Below are 26967 nucleotides of genomic sequence, written 5' to 3'. Positions count from 1 at the left end.
TATAGCTGTAAAGACATGGGGGAGAGTGGGAGGAAGAGAGATGATGGGGAAGTATTTAACAGGAATACTCTTGATTAGAGATCTCCCTTTACACCACTTGTCTGAGGGGGATGGCAGAAACATTCAGCAATTGGACTCAACTCTGACACAGATTAAGTAGATGGCAATTAGCCTAGAATTCGCAAAAAGAAAAGGAGTACTTGTGGCACCTTAGAGACTAACAAATTTATTAGAGCATAAGCTTTCGTGAGCTACAGCTCACTTCATCGGATGCATTTGGTGGAAAAAACAGAGGAGAGATTTATATATACACACACACACACAGAGAACATGAAACAATGGGTTTATCATACACACTGTAAGGAGAGTGATCACTTAAGATAAGCCATCACCCACAGCAGGGGGGGGAAAGGAGGAAAACCTTCCATGGTGACAAGCAAGGTACGCTAATTCCAGCAGTTAACAAGAATATCAGAGGAACAGTGGGGGGTGGGGTGGGGTGGGGGGGGAGAAATACCATGGGGAAATAGTTTTACTTTGTGTAATGACTCATCCATTCCCAGTCTCTATTCAAGCCTAAGTTCATTGTATGCAGTTTGCAAATTAATTCCAATTCAGCAGTCTCTCGTTGGAGTCTGTTTTTGAAGCTTTTTTGTTGAAGTATAGCCACTCTTAGGTCTGTGATCGAGTGACCAGAGAGATTGAAGTGTTTTCCAACTGGTTTTTGAATGTTATAATTCTTGACGTCTGATTTGTGTCCATTCATTCTTTTACGTAGAGACTGTCCAGTTTGGCCAATGTACATGGCAGAGGGGCATTGGTGGCACATGATGGCATATATCACATTGGTAGATGCGCAGGTGAACGAGCCTCTGATAGTGTGGCTGATGTGATTAGGCCCTATGATGGTATCCCCTGAACAGATATGTGGACAGAGTTGGCAACGGGCTTTGTTGCAAGGATAGGTTCCTGGGTTAGTGGTTCTGTTGTGTGGTGTGTGGTTGCTGGTGAGTATTTGCTTCAGATTGGGGGGCTGTCTGTAAGCAAGGACTGGTCTGTCTCCCAAGATCTGTGAGAGCGATGGGTCGTCCTTCAGGATAGGTTGTAGATCCTTGATGATGCGTTGGAGAGGTTTTAGTTGGGGGCTGAAGGTGATGGCTAGTGGCGTTCTGTTGTTTTCTTTGTTGGGCCTGTCCTGTAGTAGGTGACTTCTGGGTACTCTTCTGGCTCTGTCAATCTGTTTCTTCACTTCAGCAGGTGGGTATTGTAGTTGTAGGAATGCATGATAGAGATCTTGTAGGTGTTTGTCTCTGTCTGAGGGGTTGGAGCAAATGCGGTTATATCGTAGCGCTTGGCTGTAGACAATGGATCGAGTGGTATGATCTGGATGAAAGCTAGAGGCATGTAGGTAGGAATAGCGGTCAGTAGGTTTCCGATATAGGGTGGTGGTTATGTGACCATCGCTTATTATTATTATTATGACCTTCCAATGTCAATCAGCTCACCAGCCACTGGTAGGAGAAAGGAACCTAACAGCAGTGAAGGAAGGAGATTGTTTTAAGTGCAGGCCAGTGGATCTGTCAGCCCAAGGGAATTCAAACCCTGCCATACCATCCTGTGGCCCTAAGCCAGAGCCAGTGCTAGGCCTAAGCAATTGCTTAGGGCCCTGAGCAGTTCAATTTGCTTTTGCAGTATGTGTGGAGGGCGGGAGTGGAGAGCAAAAATATTTCTTCTTAGGGCCCACAAAGGGTTAGCAATGCCTCTGCCAGAAGCCACCCTTCTTAATCCCAGCAATTAACTTCAAAAACTGGCAAGATTCAAATAGGTGACAAATACCTGGGAACTGACTGGTTTAAAGTGTTAAAAAGGTATAAGAGAGCCACATGTATGGCTTTGTGTTCACTGTACTGGGGCTAAAACCGCAAACCTCTTTATAGACCAGCCCCATGATCATTCTACAGCCAATGCATTTGATTTTTATGAAAACACTCAATTGACATTTGAGTCTTCTGCTGGTAGTTGCTATGTTGAGCAAGCCAAATTGCATCTTTTGTGACAATGATTCTGTGAAACCTAGCCAAGAACTTGAGTATCTGTTTCCAACTTGCTTTCTTGCTAGCTACAGAATTTTTTTTTTAAAAAGTACTTTCTAATACTTTCCCTTTACTTAGCATTAAATTAACCATCAATATACAGCCACTTTGTCATTTGAGCAGCCTGCCTACCAACCAATCAGAATCTCAGATGTGTATTTCTTCAAACTGGATTTTTAGTCATTTCATAACTACAGAGCTTACCAATTTGATTAAAGACATATGTTTTTCATTTGAGCAAATCATTTCTTCTCACCTCCCAATGGACATGGTTCTGAACTAACACCTTCAATTCCTACATTAGGCAACAGTTGAAGGATTCTTGCCAGTTAGCTGAGCCATTTAAAAAAAAATCAATTTTTGAAGGATAAGCAATAAGGAACTGTATTCAGAGTAGCAGCCGTGTTAGTCTGTATTCGCAAAAAGAAAAGGAGTACTTGTGGCACCTTAGAGCCTAACAAATGTATTTGAGCATAAGCTTTCGTGAGCTACAGCTCACTTCATCGGATGCATTTGGTGGAAAATACAGAGGGGAGATTCTCCCCTCTGTATTTTCCACCAAATGCATCCGATGAAGTGAGCTGTAGCTCACGAAAGCTTATGCTCAAATACATTTGTTAGGCTCTAAGGTGCCACAAGTACTCCTTTTCCTTTTAAGGAACTGTATGTTATAGATACTTGGCCTGTTTGGTAAGAGTACAGCACATGTGAATAACAGAGCAAAATATTTTTCACATACTGATGCTAGGGAATGAATGTTGCACTGCAACACTTTTGACACTGTGTTATCACCTAAACTTGCAGGCAAATTTTCAGTAACAGGGAAACAGGATATCCTCTGAAGCGTACAAAAATGGAAACATGAGCACTGACTTAAATACTCCCAAAATCACCACAAAAACTTGTCATCTGATTTCCATGCACTGCTGATCAATAACTTCCCTAATTTCTTTTGTAGTTAAATGTACTGTACAAGAAAAGCAAGAAATAATGCCCTCCTGAAGCTCTAACCCATCCCACCACTGCCCTTCACCCAAGGCCTCTCCTCTTCCCCAAAGGCCCTGCCCCTGCCCCTCCTCTTCCCCCAGAAGCCCCACCCCTGGAAGCTGGGTCGGGCCAAAAGCAGCTTCCTGCCCCCCAGACCCCCTGCCCAGGGCAGAGCAGGGACCCAGGCTCCACAGCTGCCCATGTGGGTCTTACCCCAACCCAGCTCTGACCGAGGGATGGGGCCTGGAGCCGCAGCCCAGCCATAGTAAGAGCTGTATGGGCAGCTGTGGGGAGCTGGCGCCAATCCTCCACCTATCATTTGAAAGCTTACTATAGGTACGTTTAGATGAGGTATGATGTTGAGCTATCAATTGCTGCTGTAAGCCCAAAAGCGAGGTGAAACAATAGTACTCAAAATGAGGAGGTTTTTTTTTTTTGCATAGCCCCAGAAACATTTCAACATGACTATGACTACAGTTTTTACAGTTTGTTAATTTCAATGCCTTTATGTGGTATTTATTGGTCAAAGCTTCCAAATGACAATGTATTGAAGATTTTTTTATTGGTTTTGCATGGGAAATTATGGGGGGGGGGGGGTTCCCCAGAAATGAAGAAGCTGTTTAGCATGTATCAAAAATAGTGAATATCAACATTTTGCAATATACTAACTTGAGAGGTCTTCACATCACAAAGTATCTTCCAGTGGTTATAATACTTTCCTATCTTTTGCAATTGAAAATTGCTGACCAGATCAGCCTCTCAATGAAGATTGGACACAGTTTGTACTGCATAGTGGTTAGGTATAATGAATTCCTAATGATACTCCACTTGTAAGCTTTTGTATATGCAATGTAGCAGCTAGGCTGAATCAAAGAAAATCATGTTCACCTGCTTCTATAGCTATCGGAGAAGCTCATTCTCCAGCAATTGGTCTTGTTGCATTGTTTGCTTGACAAAAACACAAAAGACACAAAGGTCATAAAATAAAAACATTTGCAAGAGCAATCAATCTAAAGGCAGCAGCACTTCAAAGAAGAAGTGATGACATTGCACAGAATATCTATGGAAGACTTGATTTCTAAGGATGAAGTTTATTCCTTAACATGCCTTTCTTGCTATTCAAGTAAAAATAAATCTTAAAGCAAAACATCTACTTATACTGCAATAATACAGGCACCTAATGACATTGCATTTCATCAACTGATTGAAGAAGTAGATCAATGATCTTGTCTACAAGAAGGCTCTTCTCCTATTGAAGCTGCTACAAAGATATAAAACTATTTTCTTCAGCAACTGCAAGCTATTGCCTGTAATGCAAATTACAGGCAAGACTAGAAATAACACTATGATTCTGCAATTTTGCTCCATGCACAGCATTTACATGGCAAGTCCACCATTGGTCTATGCAGCATAACATTACTAGCAGCTTCGATAGTATCATCAAATCTGAAGCAAGAACTTAAGTCATCCAACTGACTTGTGGATGTTCTTCTGGTGAGCAATGACTTAAATACTCCAAAATCACCACAAAAACTTGTCATCTGATTTCCATGCACTGCTGATTAATAACTTCACTAATTTCTTTTGTAGTTAAGTGTACTGTACAAGAAAAGCAAGAAATAATGTCCCCCTGAAGCCCTAACCCATCCCACCACTGCCCTTCACCCAAGGCTTAATGAACAGTTTTCAAATGAACAAGTGATTTTTTGTAATGCCACTTCAATCCTTCATTCTGAAATAGCCAAAATGAAAGCCCAAGAATATTAATCAAAACCCAGGTGATTATAGTTGACAGTGTGTGACAGGTTCCTCCTGGAGTGCCACCTGGAATTAGGGTACCACTGAGCCCCTGACCTGGCAGCTTGGGATCCCTCTCACACTGTGCTGCTGTGACAAGCTGCAGAAATGCTCCCGGTCCTACATTTCCACCACTATACACACAGTTAGGGACACACCCAGCGGCAGTTACATGCTGGCTCTCTGACCAGCCACTTCATGTGAACCAACAATAGAAAGGCTATAGCCAAAATAACCACCAGCTTCCCAGCCTAGATTCCAGAGCTGCATGGTCCTGCCCTGGTCCAAACCCCAACCAGTATGAATTTATTATCCAGTTCACCTCCCCCTCAATGTGGAAAGGAAATGCAACAGACGCTCTGAGCTAAGATTTTCCCAGGCATTTCATTGAAACTTACTGGTTTAGATAAAGGAAAAACAAGTTTAAATTAAAACATAAAATAAAAGATTATAAGTGATAGCAAACACATCAAAGCAGATTATCTAGCAAATAAACAAAAATGCAAACTAAGCTTAAAGTTAACTAGAAAGAGATTTGATTTAACCTCTCACCCTGATGGATGATACAAGCAGGCTGCAGATTCTTAAGGCACAAGCTACACTTGCTTTGCAGCTTGGAATCCCCAGATGTTTCATACACAGGCTAGAAAGCCCTTTAGCCTGGGTCCAGCACTTCCCCCAGTTTAGTCTTTGTTCCTCAGGTGTTTTCAGGAGCCCTCTTGTGTGGGGAGTGAAGAACAGATGATGTCACTCCCTGACTTGTATAGCTTTAGCATATGGCAAGAACCCTTTGTTTCAAAACTTGGTTCCCAGATCGATTTGTGGGGAAAATACTGACATCCCAAGATGGAATCCAGAGACATGTGGTCTGGTCACATGCCCTTGCAGTATAATAACAGCCATTCCTTACAGGCTGGCCAGAACGTTCTCAGGAAGGTTAAGTTTTTCCAAGATCCATTGTCTTGGCTAATGGGCCATCAGAAGCCAGATAGTGCTTTATTGTAGTACCAGAAAGGCTATTTGTGGGTATCATCCAGAATAAGCATGATTGAAATACAGATACATAGTTAATATTCCAAAGTTCAGATACAAAAAATGATACATGCATACAAATAGGATAATCATATTCAGCAAATCCTAACTTTTCCTATGACACCTCACATGACCTGTCTTGTACAAAATGCATCATAATTATGCCATAATCATATCGGAATACCACTGTGAAGAATAAGGGGTGCAGTGTCACACAGAGGTCATCCACTTTTGTGCCCCAACTGGTGCAGAAGTTTGTTGTTTGGTTGATAAAGAGGCATATAATTCAGCCAACAATAAGTATTATCCTTCAGAAGATATTCACAGGAGGTGCCTCTCAATTGTGGAGTGCATAGTATTTAACCGTTCCAAAATTATCACACCAATGCAGATAAACTTTGCTTCACAGCTACACCAGGAGTTTGGATCTCACAATTTAATTGACATACTACACCTTCTTGGATTCAGTATAAATTATGATGAGCTGAGGTGGTTCATCACTGGTACTGCTAAAATTAAAGTAGAAAGACCCCAGACCTGAAGAAGAGCTCTGCGTAAACTCAAAGATTTTTCTCTCTCTCACCAACAGAAGTTGATCCAATAAAAAGGTATTACCTCAATCACCATGTCTCTCCAGGGAGATGTGGACATTCCAAATGGAATTATACCACTACCATTTCATGCTGGTGGAAATCTCATCATGAAGGAGATAATGTAGATTATAGACCACTGCTGGACAGAATACATTGCATTCAATGGCTAGAGTGGTATTTCAAGAAAAGATTGCAGATAGTCCAATATCACAAGAAATAGTATTGAAGCATGGGAAAGAAATCACTTATCATCCATGGGCAATCAGTCTCCTACATAGTGTCTATAGTAAGAACAACTTTTCCTGCACAGAACTGGATACATCAAGGCAGTGAAGACTGTGGTAGGTAACCCACACACTCTTGACAGAGATAATTATGATGAACAAGATCATGTTGATTAGAAATGTCACTAGTGCTATTACATCTAAGTTATACCTGTTCAAATTTATTATTAGATTTTTACCCTTTAGATTGTGACCTCAAAGCATCACAAAAACAGAAATCCAATTTTATGTAGCATCATTAAACTAACAGAAATTAATGCAAATATTTTAAGTGATTATTTGAATGTGGGTGATGGGGGTAATTGTTTCCCTGTTTTTTTAGTAACAAACATTAGACAACTCCACATCATACCTCATCTTCAAGTAGACCTAATACACTTTCAAATGGGTGGGTGGATGGAAAGAGTACATTAAGTCAACAAAATCAGTGTTATCTGCCATTCGCCCACCACCAAACCAGTTATCAAAAAAAAATCAGGAGGGGAACATTTCAACTGAGGTCTTGAAAAGTTAGTGCATTCATCTTCTTCTGCTATTTCCTCTAGCCTTATCTCATTTTGAACATTTTTTGGATGGTGTTTCTAAATCAAGAATGTCAGCTTCACATTTTGCTGCTAATGAAAAGTAGATAGTGAGTCACTTTGCCTTTGTTTTATTTTTAATAAGATGGGGATATAAAATGATCTAAATCAAGTTTTCCCATCAGTTCACTGGGGTTTATGTGCCTATCAATTATTTAATTAGATAGAAGTTTGATGGATGAGGACAGGAACAAAACAGATTGCCTGTCCTATTGGGTCAAACCAATGGTCCATCTAGCCCAGTATCCTGTCTTCTGACAATGACCAGTGTCAGATGGGATTATATTTTTCCCAATATGCATTATTTTGTATTTATCAATATTGAATTTAATCTGCCATTTTGTTGACCGGTTGCCCAGTTTTGTGAGATCCCCTTTGTAACTTTTTCCTAAGACTGCTTTGAACTTAACTATCTTGAGTAACTTTGTATTGTCTGCAAACTTTGCTACCTAATTGTTTACCCCTTTGTCCATATCATTTATGAATATGTGGAACAGCACTGGTCCCAGTACAGATCCCTGAGAGAACTGCAATTTACCTCTCTCCATTCTGAAAACTGACCATTTATTCCTCTTGTTTCCTGTCTTTTAACCAGTAACTGATCCATGAGAGGACCTTCCCTCGTACTTCATGACTGCTCAGGCTATGTCTACACAAGCACTTTTGTCAATTGGGGTGTGGAAAAAAAAAAAAAAACCCTGACGGACACAAGTTTCACCAACAAAAGCACCGGTGTGGACAGCGCTCTATCAAGAAGAAACACTCTCTACTGACATAGCTACCGCCACTCATTGGGGGTGATTTAATTATGCCGCTGTAAGAGCTGTAGTGTAGACATCGCCTTACATAGCTTACTTCTCACAGGCTTTCTGAAAATCCAAGTACACTATATCCACTGGATCACTCTTGTCCACATGCTTTTTTTGGCCTGCCTAGTTACACTTGACTTGCCAGAATTTATGATCCTTTCTGTTTTCCTTACTAGAACTTTACTTCCAATTTTTAAAGGAGGCATTTTTGCCTCTACCTGCTTCTTTTACTCTGTTTAGCCATGGTGGCACTTTCTTTGTCCTCTTACTATGCATACTCCAAATTAATAAAAAAAACCATTTAATTTGAGTCTCTCTGGTGTTTTTTTTAAAAAAGTCTCCATGCAGCTTGCAGGCATTTCACTTTTGTAATATACCTTTTATTTCCCATTTACCTAGCTTCCTCATTTTGTGTACTTCCTCTTTCTGAAGTTAAATGCTAATGTGGTAGGTTACTTTGCTATTCCTCACCCCCTCCCAAGAGTGTTAATTTAATTACATTATTTACATGCATACATATCGCTATTACTGAGCAGTTCCACTACATTCACCTTTTGGACCAGATCCTGTGCTATACTTAGAAATAAATCAAGAATTGCCTCACCCCTTGCGAGTTCCAGGACTAGTTGCTCCAAGAAGCAGTCATTTATGGTGTCTAGAAATTTTATCTGTCTCACAACCTGAGGTGACATACTCCGTAAATATGGCGTTAGTTGAAATCCCCCATTATTGTTAGCCTCTCATCTCCCTGAGCATTTCACCAATCACCCATCACCATCCTGAGCAACTGATTGGCAGTATATTCCTACCACTATATTTTTATCATTCAAGCCATAGAGATTCTGTGGTACAGTTTGATTCATTTAAGATTTTTACTGTATTTGACTCTATGCTGTCTCACAGATAATGCCACTTCCGCACCAGGATGACCTACTTTGTCATTCCTATATATTTTGTATCCTGGTAAGAACATAAGAATGGCCATACTGGGTCAGATCAAAGGTCCATCCAGCCCAGTATCCTGTCTACTGATAGTGGCCAATGCCAGGTTCACTCCCTCTGGGGCACCTAACAGGTAATGATCAAATGATCTCTCTCCTGCCATCCATCTCCATTCTCTGACAAACAGAGGCTAGGGACGCCTTTCCTTACCCATCCTGGCTAATAGTCATTAATGGACTTAACCTCCATGAATTTATCTAGTTCTCTTTTAAACCCTGTTATAGTCCTATAACTTTCACAACCTCCTAAGCAAGGAGTTCCACAGGTTGACTGTGTTCTGTGTGAAGAAGAACTTCCTTTTATTTGTTTTAAACCTGCTGCCCATTAATTTCATTTGGTGGCCCCTAGTTCTTGTATTATGGGAACAAGTAAATAAATTTTCTTTACTCACTTTCTCCACACCACTCATGATTTTATATACCTCTGTCATATTCCCCCCCTTAGTCTCCTCTTTTCCAAGCTGAAATGTCCTAGCCTCTTTAATCTCTCCTCATATGGGACCCGTTCCAAACCCCTAATCATTTTAGTGGCCCTTCTCTGAACCTTTTCTAATACCAGTATATCTTTTTTTGAAAGGAGACCACCACATCTGTAGGCAGTATTCAATGCGTGGGTGTACCATGGATTTACAGAAGGGCAATAAGATATTCTGTCTTTTTCTCTACCCCTTTTTTAATGATTTCTAATATCCTGTTCGCTTTTTTGACTGCCACTGCACACTGTGTGGATGTCTTCAGAGAACTATCCACGATAATTCCAAGATCTCTTTCCTGATTAGTTGTAGCTAAAATAGCCCCCATCATATTGTATTTATCAACATTGGGGTTACTTTTTCCAATGTACATTAGTTTACATTTATCCACATTACATTTCATTTGCCATTTTATTGCCCAATCACTTAGTTTTGTGAGATCTTTTTGAAATGCTTCACAGCTGTGAAGTCTGCTTTGGTCTTAACTATCTTGAGCAGTTTAGTATCATCTGCAAACTTTGCCACCTCACTGTTTATCCTTTCTCCAGATCATTTATGAATAAATTCCTAGGACTGACCCTTGAGGAACACCACTAGTTACCCCTCTCCATTCTGAAAATTTACCATTTATTCTTACCCTTTGTTCCCTGTCTTTTAACCAGTTCTCAATCTATGAAAGGATCTTCCCTCTTATCCCATGACAACTTAATTTACATAAGAGCCTTTGGTGAGGGACCTTGCCAAAGGCTTTCTGGATATCTAAGTACACTATGTCCACTGGATCCCCTTTGTCCACCCCTTCAAAGAACTCTAAAAGATTAGTAAAGCACGATTTCCCTTTACAGAAACCATGTTGACTTTTGTGCAACAATTTATGTTCTTCTATGCGTCTGACAATTTTATTCTTTACTATTGTTTCAACTAATTTGCCCAGTACTGACATTAGACTTACTGGTCTGTAATTGCCAGGATCACCGTTAGACCTTTTTAAATATTGGCGTTACATTAGCTATCTTCCAGTCATTGGGTACAGAAACTTATTTAAAGGACAGCTTACAAATCATAGTTGATAGTTCTGCAATTTCACATTTGAATTCTTTCAGAACTCTTGGGTGAATGCCATCTGGTCCCGGTGACTTGTTACTGTTAAGTTTCTCAATTAATTCCAAAACCTCCTCTAATGACATTTCAATCTGTGACAATTCCTCAGATTTGTCACCTACAAAGGACAGCTCACATTTGGGAATCTCCCTAACATCCTCAGCTGTGAAGATTGATGCAAAGAATTCATTTAGTTTCTCCACAATTACTTTATCATCTTTAAGTGCTCCTTTTGTATCTCGATCATCCAGGGGCCCCACTGGTTGTTTAGCAGGCTTCCTGTTTCTGATGTACTTAAACATTTTGTTATTACCTTCAGAGTTTTTGGCTAGCAGTTCTTCAAACTCCTTTTTGGTTTTTCTTATTACATTTTTACATTTAATTTGGCGGTGTTTATGCTCCTTTCTATTTACCTCACTAGGATTTGACTTCCACTTTTTAAAAGATGCCTTTTTACCTCTCACTGCTTCTCTTACATTGTTGTTAAACCACGGTGGTTCTTTTTTAGTTTTTACTGTGTTTTTTAATTTGGGGGTATACATTTAAGTTGGGCCTCCATTACGGTGTCTTTGAAAAGGATCCACGCAGCTTGCAGGGATTTCACTCTAGTCACTGCACCTTTTAATTTCCGTTTAACTAACTTCCTCATTTTTGCATAGTTCCCCTTTCTGAAATTAAATTAAACAGTGTTGGGCTCCTGAGGTATTCTTCCCACCACAGGAATGTTAAATGTTGTTATATTATGGTCACTATTTCCAAGTGGTCCTCTTATAGTTACCTCTTGGACCAGATCCTGTGCTACACTCAGGACTAAATAGAGAATTGCCTCTCCCCTTGTGAGTTCCTGTACCAGCTGCTCCAAGAAAATTTTGTCTCTACATTTTATCTCTACATTTTGTCCTGAGGTGACATGTACCCAGGCAATTTGGGGATAACTGAAATCCCCCACTATTATTGAGTTCTTTATTTTGATAGCCTCTCTCATCTCCCTTAGCATTTTTTTATTATTTTATCATCATGTCCCATTGCTTATCATCCTTCCACTTTCAGGACCATAATAAGTATCCGTTTCTGTGATGCCTGTTGTATCAATATCCTCATTTAATACCAGGCACTCAAGTTCACCCATCTTACTATTTTTAGACTTCTAGCACTTGTATACAAGCATGTATTAAATTTGTTACTTTTTAGCTATCTGCATATGATTGTGTTGAAAAAGAACTTTAACGAGGAAGGAACAAAACTGATAGAGTTGAGAGGAAGAACATGGGGACAAGTGGCTCAAGTATTTGGTAGTGAGCTACACAGATCCTATATCTTAGATTGAGCTTTCATTTTAAGCTAATAACTTTCAGTCATCACTGTTATCAGAATGCTTGACAATCTGAATTGTGGTATTCCTTTCAGTCTAGCAGTATGATAACAAGTTATACTTCTGAATCATAACTACAATTGGCTAACTAGCACAAGACTGAATAGACTATTGAAGATAGAATTATATTCTCACCTCCAGAGAGATCCTCCTCCAACTCAAGTCAGAGGCACGTTGGCAAGATAATGTGGGGAAGCTTGCAGTGCTGCCCCGCAAGCATATGTACACTGATCGCTATGTGCAAACAGAACCCTTGAGTGAATACCTGAACACGAGTTTCAGATATCTCTTCCACTGGCAAAATGCTTACTGAATCCAGAGAGACTATGAACCAGAAATTGGCGCTGTTGTAAGCACATTCTGCTTCCACTGAACTCTGCAAAAATGGGAATAAATTTAGCCTGTAACTAGGCTTAGCTACATGGAGTCAGTTCTCTGTCAATGACCTGTTCAAACTTCAGAAACTTAATCAACATTTCCACACTAATTCCTTCCAGTGTTATCAGTACTATAAAGTCAGGCATTCTTCATGTTAGGGTTTTTGTACAGATAGTTTATAAAGCATTTAATCTTCAGTCCTATGTTTTGACAATCGGAGAGTTTCTTCATTGTCTATGGTAGAAATAACTAGATTCCCTTTGTTTTCCTGAGGCCGTAGCCCAAAACCCTTTGTAGCTTCCACAGAGTTTAACAGAAACATTTTTCATTCTCATGGGAATTGCCATGCTGCATCAAATGCATGTTCCACCTAGCAGAGAGTCTGGTCTCCAGCAGTAGCCAAGACCTGATGCTTCAGAGAGGTGCAGGAGACCCCACAATAGGAACGGGTGGGACACTGTCACCATAAAGTTCTCCTCCTAACAGAGACTGCTAACACATGATGTTTTCCTCCTTCTAATACTTAGCATTGGCTACTTTAACTTTGGATGTTCTTCTTATCCACATAAGGATCCAATCCCACTTTGAACCTTCCTAAATTCGTGGCCTCGATAACATCCTATGACAACAAAATTCCACAGTCTAATCACACATTATGCAAAGCCATTTGCTTTTACCAGTTTTGGATTTGCCTGTCTTCCATTTTATTCAGTGTCCCCTTCTTGAGTTATAAGGCAGGGAGATGACAAGTTCTGTACCTTTTATTCATCTCTATATTTTTATCATGTCCTCTTTTACTCTTTTTTTAAAGAGGAAAAAAGTTGGGATTGTTTACATCCCCTTTCCTTCATACAAGAGTGTTTTTCCATGCCCTGGAACATTCAAGCCTCCTTTCTCTCAACCTCCTTTAATTTTGTAGTATCTTGTAAAAGAAAGTAGCTTTGTCATCTGCCAATTTTGCTAGCTAATGGCTCAGCCCCTTTTCCAGATTAGCAAGTATGTTGAACCCTAGTACAGAAAGTTCGACACTCTGCTGTCAGACTTCTGCAATCTTGAAAGTTCACCAAATATTCTTCTTTTCTCATTTTTATCCAGTTTTTGATCCATGAAAATACTTTGCCTCTCACCCCATGTTCGCTTAGGCCATGTGTACACTAGCAAGCTTAAAATGGTGCAGCTGTGCCATTGTAAGATCACTCATGTAGCTGCTCTAAGCCAATGGGGGAGAGCTCTCCCATCAACATAATAAAACCACCTCAACGAGCAGTGGTAGGTATGTCCCACCGACAAAGCACTGTGCACACTACCACTTAAGTCTTGCCGGCATATGTCACTCGTGGGGGGGTAACATAGTTTTGCCAGCATAAGTGGTGGTGTACACGTGGCCTTGGTTTCTTTAGTATCCTGTTATGAGCAACCTTGTCAAAGACCTTTTGAAATACTTATGTCAACTAGTTGTCATGTTACCTTGACACAAAAGATTCTAAGATCAGCAGCAAACCAGTTGTCCTTTGCAGAAGCCATGTTCCTTAGGCCCTATCATTATTGTGACCTTACACATTTGTTTTTAAATTCTTTCAGACAATTTAATGAGTACAGCTGTAATGCTCCCAATTACTCCTAGAACCATTCAAAATACAGGTACAATATTTGCAACTCTTCCATCCTCCAGTTTAGCAGCTATTTTCAACATTAGAGAACATATTTTTGACAGCACCTTCATTTCTGAAATCCTTCAGAACTCTTGGATATAGAACATCTGGTCCTAGTGACTTACTGCTTTATTTAGATCACCGATAATCAGTTTATTTTGGTACTTCTGGCACCTTCATGTCTGATAGTGCCTAAATCCTGATTACCAAAGAAAAGCATGTTGTGTAGATATCTCTCCCACATACTCTGTGGTGAAGACGAATGCAAAGCAATCAACTAGCTTCTGAGCCACGTCCTTATCTGACATTGCTTCTTTTATCCCTTGGTGACCCAGACGACCCACCAATTCTTCCATAGGTTTCCTGCTTGAGGTCCTTGAAAAATGTGTTTTGTACCTTTTAGCTATTGATTCTTTTCCCCCTTCATTCACATCTTGACTGCCATAATTTTGGGGTTTTTTGTTGGCTTCACTAGCATTAGATTTCTAAACTTAAGGATTTCTTTTTCACTCAAATAATTGCTCAGTTCCTCCATTGTTGAATGCAGTATTGTTGTAGCCATGTCGGTGCCAGGATATTAGAGAGACAAGGTGTGTGAGGTAACATCTTTCATTAGACCAACTTCAGTTGGTGAGAGAAACCACCTTTCAAGCTTACACAGAGCTCTTCTTCAGCTCTGGGAAACGTAGTCATAGAGTCACAGCTAAATACAAGATGGAACAGATTGTTTAGCATAAATATTTAATACATTTCAAGGGACTATTCAAGGTGAAGTGGCCTAACACCCCTTCAGTCTGGTCCCTTGAAATATGTTAACTACTTACGCTAAACAATCTGTTCCATCTTGTACTTAGCTGTGATACTCTGTTTCCCAGAACTGAAGAAGAGCTCTATTTAAGCTCAGAAGCATGTCTGTTTCACCAACCAAAGTTGGTCCAATAAAAGATATTACTTCACCCACCTTCTCTCTCAGTTCCTGCCATTTAGTCATATTGCTTTACTTATTGTCTTCCTGGTGCCCCTTTTGATTGGCAGTAAGCATGTATTTACTTAAGTAGCCTTCATCCCTCTGTCACACTGCCTGGTATGGGACACAGCTAAGAGCACCAGTCTCAAATCAGACTGCCAGAATATAGGACATACACTCAGTGATGAACTGCCAGAAACTGAAGAACCGGTTCCTTCTGTCGCTCCAGGTCTTCGGCGGTACGTCCTTCAGTCATTCCGGGTCTTCGGTGGCACTGAAGGACCTGCCGCCGAAGTGCCGCCGAAGATCTGGAGCAAGTGAAAGGTCTGCCGCCGAAGTGCTGCCGAAGGCTCAGAGTGCTGCTGGGTGAGTAAAAATTCTCAGGGGAGATTCCCCAGCCGAGAGCTCAGGCAGGACGGAAAGGATGGTCCCGCAGGACACAGTTTGCCCACCTCTTTAACAACTGGTTCTAAACCGACTTCAAAATTTAACAATCGGTTCGTGCGAACCAGCTCCAGCTCACCACTGCATACACCCAAGACTGGTGGTACACTCTATCATAAGATTTCACCAAACCAGTAACATTTGTGTGTTTCCAATATACTATACTAGTTATTATGAAGCCACACAGTCCCCTTCAGGCCTTCTAGCCTCTCATGCACCACCCAGACAACCCAGATTTCTGGGAGAAATGATTATTAAAACTAGTAATCACATATTAGGTTCTTCTAGTTCCAAAGAACAAGACACTCAAACCAGGTCAATATATATTTCAGGATCTACTAAATACCATGCTGTAGTCAATCTTTACTAAATTAATGAAAGATTTTTTAATTAAAAAAACAAACAAACACACACAGTTATTAAATAGTTAAAGTGAATCATATACATTCCAGTTTATTTCAGAGTCTGTAGATCAGGCTAATAGCAGTGATGTTAAATCTGCTCATTTGCAATAAGTCTCTCTGGTTCATCCCAAATATTGGGGGTCCACAGTCCATCATTCAAAGCTCCCTTTGTTAGAAATCAGAGTCCAGAGATGTGGGGCAGGAATGAGGCAAGGACACAATGTCATCATCTTCAATTTATACCCCCAATCCACGTGCATGGAAAAGTACTGGCTCAGACATGGAGCTATGCCTGTTTTATGTGCCCTGATAAGACATCGGGCTTCCATTGTCCATATGCTCTCTGAGCCATCCTGCAGAAGGTCCCATTGGAGGAACTAATTCTCCTTAATGGCCCATCGACACATGGCTGGCTAGTGTTCGTGTAAATCTGTCTTGTGGGTGTTATACAGGAACACAATATGTTGAGTAACAAGCCTACCGCAAAATTTCATACACAATGGTGATACAGACCTTTAAGCAGCATAATAATACTTAGCAGATAATTTTTCCAATGATACTTTGGCATACTTTGTAAAGGATTTATCACAATTCTGTAACATTGGTGCAGATGGTCGACTTCGTTTTTATGCAGTGTCATACCCACATCTGAAGAGTCACTTTAGGACCTTTTTCTACATGCCTCCTCATTCTATTGCATTCACCTGATGACCTATGACCCCGATCTGATTTTAGGGAATGTTATGTAAGATTAAACTGTGTATTATGTGGTAATGCAGCATGTTAAAATGCTTTAGAACATGATAATCAAAGCAATGAGGCAAGTAGGAGAAATGAAGGCAACAAAATGTTAAGTAGGTTTTGTAATAATTATGGGGCCTAACCAGTTAGTATCAGGTGCTTAGTTAGCAGGAGGCCTAATCACCTTGTACAAGACATATATACAGGTTTCAGAGTAGCAGCCATGTTAGTCTGTATTCACAAAAAGAAAAGGAGTACTTGTGACACCTAAGAGACTAACAAATGTATTTGAGCATAAGCTTTCGTGAGCTACAGCTCATTTAAAATGTTTGACCTAGGGTTATAAGATTTTGCAATATGAATTTTATGATAAAATAGTAAACCATCAAAGGGTAGCTTGAAATAATTGATATTCTCTGAGATTTTTGGTACTTGTAACCAGGAAGCAAAATCTCATTATGTATCAAAACCATTGTGAAATGTAACAGTCAGAACCTGTAATTATGGTCCCCTGGAATGACAAATATGGGCAGGGGGCAGAGAGCTAAAGGTGTGATGTGTGGGTGCTGTAAGGAAAAAAGGCAGAAAATATGGTCAGAGCAACCCCTTACTGGGAACCAGGGATGACCAAATGGCAAAAGCTTTAGTATGGCCAAGACCTCTTGTGGTGATCTCTACTTGCTTTTTATTCTTTCTTTGCTATTACCAGGCTTCATAAGGTTATATGTCAACATTGGCTGATTGCTTTATCTTGTAATGGGTTAAGGCTATGTCTACACTGCATCTTTTAGTGACAGCTGTGCCACTACAGCCGCTAAAAGGTGCGCAGTGTAGCTGCTCTTTGTCAATAGCAGAGAACTCTCCCACCAACAAAAATCTTCCACCCCCAATGAGCGGCAGTAGCTTTGTCAGCAGGAGAGCTCTCACACCGACAAAGCGCTGTTCATACTGGCACTTTTCATTGGTAAAACTTTTGTCATTCGGGGATTTTTTTTTCACACCCCTGAATGACAGAAGTTTTACCGACGAAAGTCCAGTATAGACAAAGCCTAAGGGTCTAAATATGCATGATCCACAGGGTGGGAGGGTGTCTTGTTATAGATATCTGTTTATGTATAACTATCTTTATGCCTAGATTTATCTGGATTTTAAGAGAAGTCTCTACTTCTGTCACTATCAATCTCACTTCCTATAAATTTTAAGTAGCTGATGAGCAAAGAACCTGTTACTAGTGACTTGTGCAATTTGAACTCTAAACTTACCTGATGCTATACACCCTTTCTGAAATTGTCTCACCATCACTTTGTTCCTTACTTCCCTCTTACAACTTGAATCAGTCAACTTGCCCAGTTTGCTAGCCATTAGAGTCCCCTGGGGCCTAGTTGATGAAGAAATTCCGGGGGGAAAATGCTATCTCCACTGGCCACCTTCCCTTTCTTCATTGTGGCTAAACCCTCCTTCACTTCATCTGTATTGATGGTGAAGGGGTCTTGTGAGGGGATTGATGTCATTGTCTGTTGTAGTTGACGATGGATCTCTCAGTTGATGTTTGTCTTGGTCCTTTTGTGCTATGGAGTTGGGCCAGTCTTTTGAGGTCTGATATGCCATTGGATTAGCAGCTCCAAGATGTCATAGTAAGGCTCAGGCATGGCAATGAGAGAGTGTGTGAAATTCAAATCTTCAGCACACTCAATCCACTGCTGGCGTCTGGCTGAGTCTAGACACTCTAATAGAGCTTTTGCAACATATGGGCTGCCTGACTGGTTGTACTGCTGGTGGAGGTCCTGGGTCTCTTTTTTGACCAGCAATGCCCAAGAAGAGTAAGGCTGCATGCACCAGTTAGGTTAAGGGCTGATGTTTCATCAAATAAACTTGAGTCTCTAAGGTGCCACAAGTACTCCTGTTCATCATCCAATTGAGAGAGACTGTTCGTTTCAGTAATAAAAAGCAAACATGGTCACAGTATATATGATACTATGGCATATGTTGGGTACTACTTCTGGTACTTTTGAAAGAGTCTTCAGCTGCTCTTTTTTGCAATAACAAATTACTCGTGGGTTGCATAGAACAGTCTGATTTCCTGAACACTAGCATTGACTTTCACAGGGGAAATTTCAATTCAGTTTTATAAGGGGGACTCGGCTAGAAAAAGCTTCTGCCTAGGATCTCAACAGAAATAAAATATTGAGGGTATTAATGACCTTAACCTTTAAAATGACTAATTGTTGAGTTAGATGGCATTACAGATATCCTTATCCAGCTCCCTGGCTGCAGACAATGCACGCGGCACTGGGGATAGAGGTTAGAACTCATGGCCTTCAACATTAAATGCAGGCTCCTAATTGAATTGCATAAGAACTGCAGTAGCCTCAGTATAGATATGTGTTACAGCACAGCTTTGAGGTTTTGAGTCAGATGTTCACACCAACTTTACCTGTTTAAGCTTTTATGGTTTTACATCCTTCCATCCCTCACCCATGTTTTGCTTTGAGAATGAATGCATCCAAAAATGGAAGGAAAAACTGGGTACCAGCTGCTAAATTTGTTTAACTTGCCCTGCCAAAAGCATAAGCTGGTATAACTTTCTCAAAATCTCTGTCTTCACATACTTTGCAGAACCTTCCATTGAACCTGGCCTCAAATTTGGGTTTGTTACAAAACCTACCAACAGCACATTACACCTGAGAACAGGTCTAACAAAGCAAGTATCCAGAAGCAAATGTGATATATTCCATCCAGTAGAGATTGGCTCAAGCCAATGTATTATATCCTCAGCATTGTAGTGGTTAAATCGGGGATCACAGGTCAGCTTGACTATTGCCTCTTTATTATCTCGAACCAACACATTATGACTCAACTTATTTAATATGCAGTGAAACTCAATCTGGTTCTATTACAGCCATTCTTAAAATCAATATGCCAGCCTATATCAGAAATATATCCATACAGGTGTTTTTCTTGAAAGCAGCATTTACTTATCAGACATGTTTATTTCATTCAGTATATATGAACAAAAAATTTACAAAAACCTATCATGAGTACTTGTGGCACCTTAGAGACTAACACATTTATTAGAGCATAAGCTTTCGTGGGCTACAGCCCACTTCATCGGATGCATAGAATGGAACATATAGTAATATATACACATACACACACACATACACCACACAAGTTGGAAGTTACCATACAAACTGTGAGAGGCTAATTAGTTAAAATGAGCTATTATCAGCAGGAGAAAAAAAACTTTTGTGGTGATAATCAAGATGGCCCATTTAGACAGTTGACAAGAAGGTTTGAGGATACTTAACTTAAGGAAATAGATTCAATGTGTAATGACATATTACCACCTGCTGAAGTGAAAAAACAGATTGACAGAGCCAGAAGAGTACCCAGAAGTCACCTACTACAAGACAGGCCCAACAAAGAAAATAACAGAATGCCACTAGCTGGCACCTTCAGCCCCCAACTAAAACCTCTCCAGCGCATCAAAGATTTACAACCTATCCTGAAAAATGATCCCTCACTCTCACAGATCTTGAGAGACAGACCAGTCCTCGCTTACAGACAGCCCCCCAACCTGAAGCAAATACTCTCCAGCAACCACACAACAAAAACACTAACCCAGGAACCTATCTTTGCAACAAAGCCCGATGCCAACTCTGTCCACATATTTTTTCAAGTGACATCATCATAGGACCTTGTCATAAATATAAAGGGAAGGGTAAACACCTTTAAAATCCCTCTTGGCCAGAGGAAAAACCCTTTCACCTGTAAAAGGTTAAGAAGCTAGGATAACCTCACTGGCACCTGACCACAATGACCAATGAGGAGACGCAATACTTTCAAAGCTGGAGGGAGAGAGAAACAAAGGGCCTGTTTCTCTGTGTGATTTTTTGCAGGGGACAGAACAGGAATGGAGTCTTAGAACTTAGTCAGAAATCTAGCTAGATATGCGTTAGATTATGATTTCTTTAAATGGCTGAGAAATTAGACTGTGCTGAATAGAATGAATATTCTTGTCTTTGTGTTTTCTTGTAACTTGATGTTTTGCCTAGAAGGATTCTCTGTGTTTTGAATCTAATTACCCTGTAAGGTATTTACCATCCTGATTTTACAGAGGTGATTCTTTTTACCTTTTCTTATATTAAAATTCTTCTTGTAAGAAATTGAATGCTTTTTTCATTGTTCTTAAGATCCAAGGGTTTGGGTCTGTGGTCACCTATGCAAATTGGTGAGGATTTTTATCAAGCCTTCCCCTGGCATGGGGTTGCAAGGTTTTGGTGAGGATTTTTGGGGGGAAAGAAGTTTCCGAACAACACTTTCTCAAAAAAATAAACCCGGATGTTTGGTGGTGGCAGTGGAAGTCCAAGGGCAAAAAGTAAAATAGTTTGTACCTTGGGGAAGTTTCAACCTAAGCTGGTAAAAGTAAGCTTAGGAGGTTTTCATGCAGGTCCCCACATCTGTACCCTAGAGTTCAGAGTGGGAAAGGAACCTTGAAAGACCTAATCATATTAACCACGCCATCAGGGGCTCGTTGACCTGCACATCTACCAATGTGATATATGCCATCAAGTGCCAGCAATGCCCCTCTGCCATGTACATTGGCCAAACCGGACAGTCTCTATGCAAAAGAATAAATGGACACAAATCTGACATCAGGCATCATAACATTCAAAAACCGGTAGGAGAACACTTCAACCTCTCCGGCCACTCAGTAAAAGATTTAAGGGTGGCAATTTTGCAACAGAAAAGCTTCGAAAACAGATTCCAGCGAGAAACTGCTGAGTTTGAATTAATATGCAAACTAGATGCCATTAACTTGGGTTTGAATAGAGACTGGGAGTGGCTGGGTCATTACACATATTGAATCTATTTCTCCATGTTAAGTATCCTCACACCTTCTTGTCAACTGTCTAAATGGGCCACCTTGATTATCACAACAAGTTTTTTTTCTCCTGCTGATAATATCTCATCTTAACTAATTAGCCTCTCACAGTTTGAATGGTAACTTCCAACTTATCAGTATGTATCTATATCTTACTATATGTTCCATTCTATGCATCCGATGAAGTGGGCTGTAGCCCACGAAAGCTTATGCTCTATTAAATGTGTTAGTCTCTAATGTGCCACAAGTACTCCTGTTTTTTTTGCGGATACAGATTAACATGGCTTCTACTCTGAAACCTTTCATGTACACTCACAAATTTGGCAACCTTAAGGAAAGCACAACACTCATATCATACTCCATTTCTACCCAAGCCAGTAATCATTGCAACTAATACATGTGCACTTACACACATGTATTTTAAAAGAAAAGCAATAAAAATGGGCAACTGATCCATGTTGCTTTTTGGATTAATGTCTGAAACTGCTGCAGAGCACACTAAAATACAAGACCAGGTAAGTCAATGAAGTTATTCAAGTTAGCTGACAGCTACATGCAAACTACTTAACCCATAGCAACAATAATCCTTGAATACTGCAGATGTTTTTTAGTAAGGCCTTCAGAACCATTGTAATGGGTTACCAAAAGCTTAAATGCCTGTGAGCCAATTGAGAGGAAAACAAATTGAATTCATATGTTGAGTTTAAGGACAGAGCTTCTCAGAATGTAACCGTAATCTGAATTCCTACCAACTTTATCAACACAGCCCTGTGGGAATTCCTGAAAGGACTGAGAAACATAGTCAATTATTCAACTAATGAGGAAGCTTAGCTAAAAAATTTTGACACATACTTTTGAACCACAGGTTTATTCAAAGCTGGTAAAAGGCATAACAATAGTGTTTTGCAATCAGTAATCCTGATAGTCAAGGGATGGGCTATTCTTATTCTTTTGTTCCCTGTCAAAGTGGTTGTGCTTCAGCAATCAAGCCATCCATAAGAGTAACCTGGCTAAAAGCCTGAGCATCAACTCATTAACTCGGTGATGATTTTCTATAAAGATTTCACAGATTCCAAGGTCAGAAGGGACCAATATGATCATCTCATCAGACTTCCGGCATAACACAGGCCATAGAACTAACAGAACTTTAAACTTCCTTCTTTGTTACAGCTAGGTTATCAAAATGGCTTAAGTTCTCTTGGGCCTTGTCTAGACTAGGAAAAATTGTGCTTTCTTCCAGCCAGTGGTTAAGCCTGTTCAATTGAATGAACTGATGAAAAATGCTCTAGCCAAGATATCAGATGGTAATATAACACAATGTTGGTCTGTACTAACTATGTTTCACTGGGGTATGAAGTTTACAATTGTGCAGTATTACAGCTGCTAACATCATGCCAGTGTGTAAGAGTGGACTTACTGGCAGTAGGCGCCATTGTGGCTGGGTGTGGCATTGCAGCTTTTGTTTACAGCGCTCCTTGCTGATGGATGCTCCCATCATCTGGGAATCTCTTCTTGCAATTTGGCCTTTCAGACAGATCACATTTTAGCTCCACCCCTTGTGATGGAAAAGCAAGTCCAACAAACTGAAGTTCAACCAATAAATCCAAGACCTTCTGTCACATCTCCAGCCTCTTCTCACCACTTTTCCAGTGGCTGGCAGGAGAACCCAGGCCCATCCTCCACATTTGGCTTCAGTCCAGGGACCCCAGGATGTTCTGTCAGATACATTGCAGTTGCCTCCCTGGACTCCTTCCTTATCAGGCCTTTTTGCCAGCCCTGGGTTCTTTGTAACTATCGGCACCTCCCAGGGCTTTTCCCCAAAGGTCCAGTTCCTGCCCTTGTGTGAGAGCCAAACACAGAAACTTGCTCCAATCCTGTGCCCTTCAGGCATCCTTTTCCCAGGCTTCCTCCATGCCCTTCAGAAACCTTCTTGTCCTCCACAGGTCTTGCCTCTCTACCACCAAGGGAGTATATACAGTGCTTCCCTGTCTCCGCAGCCTTTCAAACTTCAATGTGAGTGCCCCTTAAGTCTTACCATTACTCCCTTTTGTTCTCCATGTTTATTTACCCCCCCAACCCCCCCACTGTTCCTCACCCATTCTTGTCAACTGCTGGAAATGGCCCGCCTTGATTATCACTACAAAAGGTTCCCCCCCCGCCTCCTCCCCCACTCTCCTGCTGGTAATAGCTCACCTTACCTGATCACTCTTGTTACAGTCTGTATGCCAACACCCATTGTTTCATGTTCTCTGTGTATATAAAATCTCCCCACTATATTTTCCACTGCATGCATCTGAAGAAGGGAGCTGTAGCTCACGAAAGCTTATGCTCAAATAAATTTGTTTGTCTCTAAGGTGCCACAAGTCCTCCTAGGCTTTCTCCAGGCTCAGGACAACCTGCCTCTGGTCCCATGCTCCATTTCCTCCAGCTCTACTTCCTCCCAGGCCTCTTCCTTGCTCAGAGCCTTCTGGTTCTAGCTCCTGGCTTCCCAGGCTTCCCTTTGCCTTTAGCTGAAGAAGAAACTCCCACCTACCTCTCTCCTGGGTTTCCTCACTGATGTTCAAAATCAAAGGTAACTCATCACATGAATTAATGAACAGTGAATTCAAAATCATTATGTGCCATTCATAGTCTAATTACGTCTTGTCACTGACTGTTGGATGTTGAAATGGGCGATATACAGACCACACTGCATCACTCACCTAACACATAGCATCAAGTCTGTTCAGATTTTTTTCTCCCATAGTGACAATTGAGAACATAGAGTCACTTTCCTTCAACACTGAAAAATGTTCCTGATTGGTATAAATAAATCAGTTTGAACTGTAAAGCTACTCCCTTGTTAAATGGAGCAGTACTGAGAGATTTCCTTGGCCCTCACCCATCTGGCTTTGGGCAGTGGATTTAAATCTAGCCTACATCTTCATAATAATATTAACACCAGGTTAGAACATTTCCCTAGGCATTAAAAATGCAGTTTAGGTTAAAAGACCATTTCCAAACCCCCATATGAGCTCTGGAGAATAGCTTTCTTACTGCAAGTACATCCCCCAAAATAACTGAATAGTTGGAACTCCCATCTTAAAGCTTTAATTTTCACCTTTTTTGCCACAAAGCATGGTCTGTGCAAGAGCTCCATGTTCGTCAGCGACATTCACTCTGCACAGCATGAAGTTCTGAACAGATTAGGTTGGGTTTCAAGACTCCAGAACTTTATTGCCTACCTTAAAAAAAAAAATCTATCCTCATTTTGGTTTTGTATTGTAAGCTCTGAGTCAGGCCTCTTCTGTGTACATAGCATCTAACACACATTTGGGTTCTCAACAGTGGGAATGCAGTATTTGACTATCCAAAGAGTATAAAGACTCCCAGGGACACTCTCCAAACTCTTTAGGTCCTTTTATAAGGCATCTATAGGGGGTTAAGCCACTGTGGTAGTCCACATCATCTCCCTCCATAATCCCAAATTCTGTATAGAGTTTCACAGTAACCAGGGAGTTTTGATAGACAATAAGGGTGGTTGATGTAAGCATTTTGTTCACACTCACAGTTAGCATCCCCAATGATACAAATAGAGCCTTTCTTATCTGAACCTAGCCAGCCAATTGCTAGGATCAGTGTCTTTCAGAAAAACCTGATTGCTTTATAAAATCAAGTTTGGAATTTTTTGAAATCAGGTTGTACCAACAGCTAATTTATTTAACTGCCCACATTTCTCTGTTCTGATGGGAGTCAACAGATGCGACTGTTACACATATTAGCGTTCTCTTAGCATGTGAGTATTGCTGAGTATTTGAACAAATGCTGCATTGTTAGTTTTTTGATGCATGATTTTTGGGGGAGCTGTTGCAGGCAGCAAGAAAGTTTGTCTGATTTAGGTTCTCTAGAGCCAATTCTAGGGCATAGTTGTCCCCTGGGAACCAGGCACTAGTACACAAGATGAAATTTCTGAAAAAGTCTGTGAGCTATTTGTCCACCTCTGTTCAAGGACTGGTGTATATTCTAAATAAAACCCATTACACTAAGGAGATACCTAGAGACCAAATCACCAGTTTCTTCAACAGGGCCCAGATGTCTGCAGAGGTGAGATTGTCAGTATATATTGGTAAGTAGCTAGCACCATGAGGGTCTAAATTTGAGTGGAGCTTTTAAATGCTACACTAACACACAATATTTCAGGTTAATTGGCAGACTACTTGAGGACCAGATTCCAAAGCAGTTTTGCTGTTCTTTTCAATGGGAGTAACACTGGACCCTTAATTAGCATCCTTTTGCTACAGTACAAAGACTAGAAACTTTAATTAAATACAAGAAAAGGAGTACTTGTGGCACCTTAGAGACTAACAAATTTATTAGAGCATAAGCTTTCGTGAGCTACAGCTCACTTCATCGGATGCATTTGGTGGAAAAAACAGAGGGGAGATTGATATACACACACAGAGAACATGAAACAATAGGTTTATCATACACACTGTAAGGAGAAGCGAGTGATCACTTAAAATAAGTGGATAAGATCAAGGAATTCCACCATGATTTCAACAATTTCCATCCCACCATCAACCTCAGCCTGGACCAGTCCACACAAGAGATCCACTTCCTGGACACTACGGTGCTAATAAGCGATGGTCACATAACCACCACCCTATATCGGAAACCTACTGACCGCTATTCCTACCTACATGCCTCTAGCTTTCATCCAGATCATACCATATGATCCATTGTCTACAGCCAAGCTCTACGATATAACTGCATTTGCTCCAACCCCTCAGACAGAGACAAACACCTACAAGATCTCTATCATGCATTCCTACAACTACAATACCCACCTGCTGAAGTGAAGAAACAGATTGACAGAGCCAGAAGAGTACCCAGAAGTCACCTACTACAGGACAGGCCCAACAAAGAAAACAACAGATCACCTTCAGCCCCCAACTAAAACCTCTCCAACGCATCATCAAGGATCTACAACCTATCCTGAAGGATGACCCATCACTCTCACAGATCTTGGGAGACAGGCCAGTCCTTGCTTACAGACAGCCCCCCAGTCTGAAGCAAATACTCACCAGCAACCACACACCACACAACAGAACCACTAACCCAGGAACCTATCCTTGCAACAAAGCCCGTTGCCAACTCTGTCCACATATCTATTCAGGGGACACCATCATAGGGCCTAATCACATCAGCCACACTATCAGAGGCTCGTTCACCTGCGCATCTACCAATGTGATATATGCCATCATGTGCCAGCAATGCCCCTCTGCCATGTACATTGGTCAAACTGGACAGTCTCTACGTAAAAGAATGAATGGACACAAATCAGACGTCAAGAATTATAACATTCAAAAACCAGTTGGAGAACACTTCAATCTC

This window comes from Dermochelys coriacea, chromosome 1, assembly GCF_009764565.3.
Source record: "Dermochelys coriacea isolate rDerCor1 chromosome 1, rDerCor1.pri.v4, whole genome shotgun sequence".
NCBI lineage: Eukaryota > Metazoa > Chordata > Testudines > Dermochelyidae > Dermochelys > Dermochelys coriacea.
The sequence above is the reverse complement of the archived record's forward strand: the minus strand, read 5'-3'. Positions refer to the sequence as shown.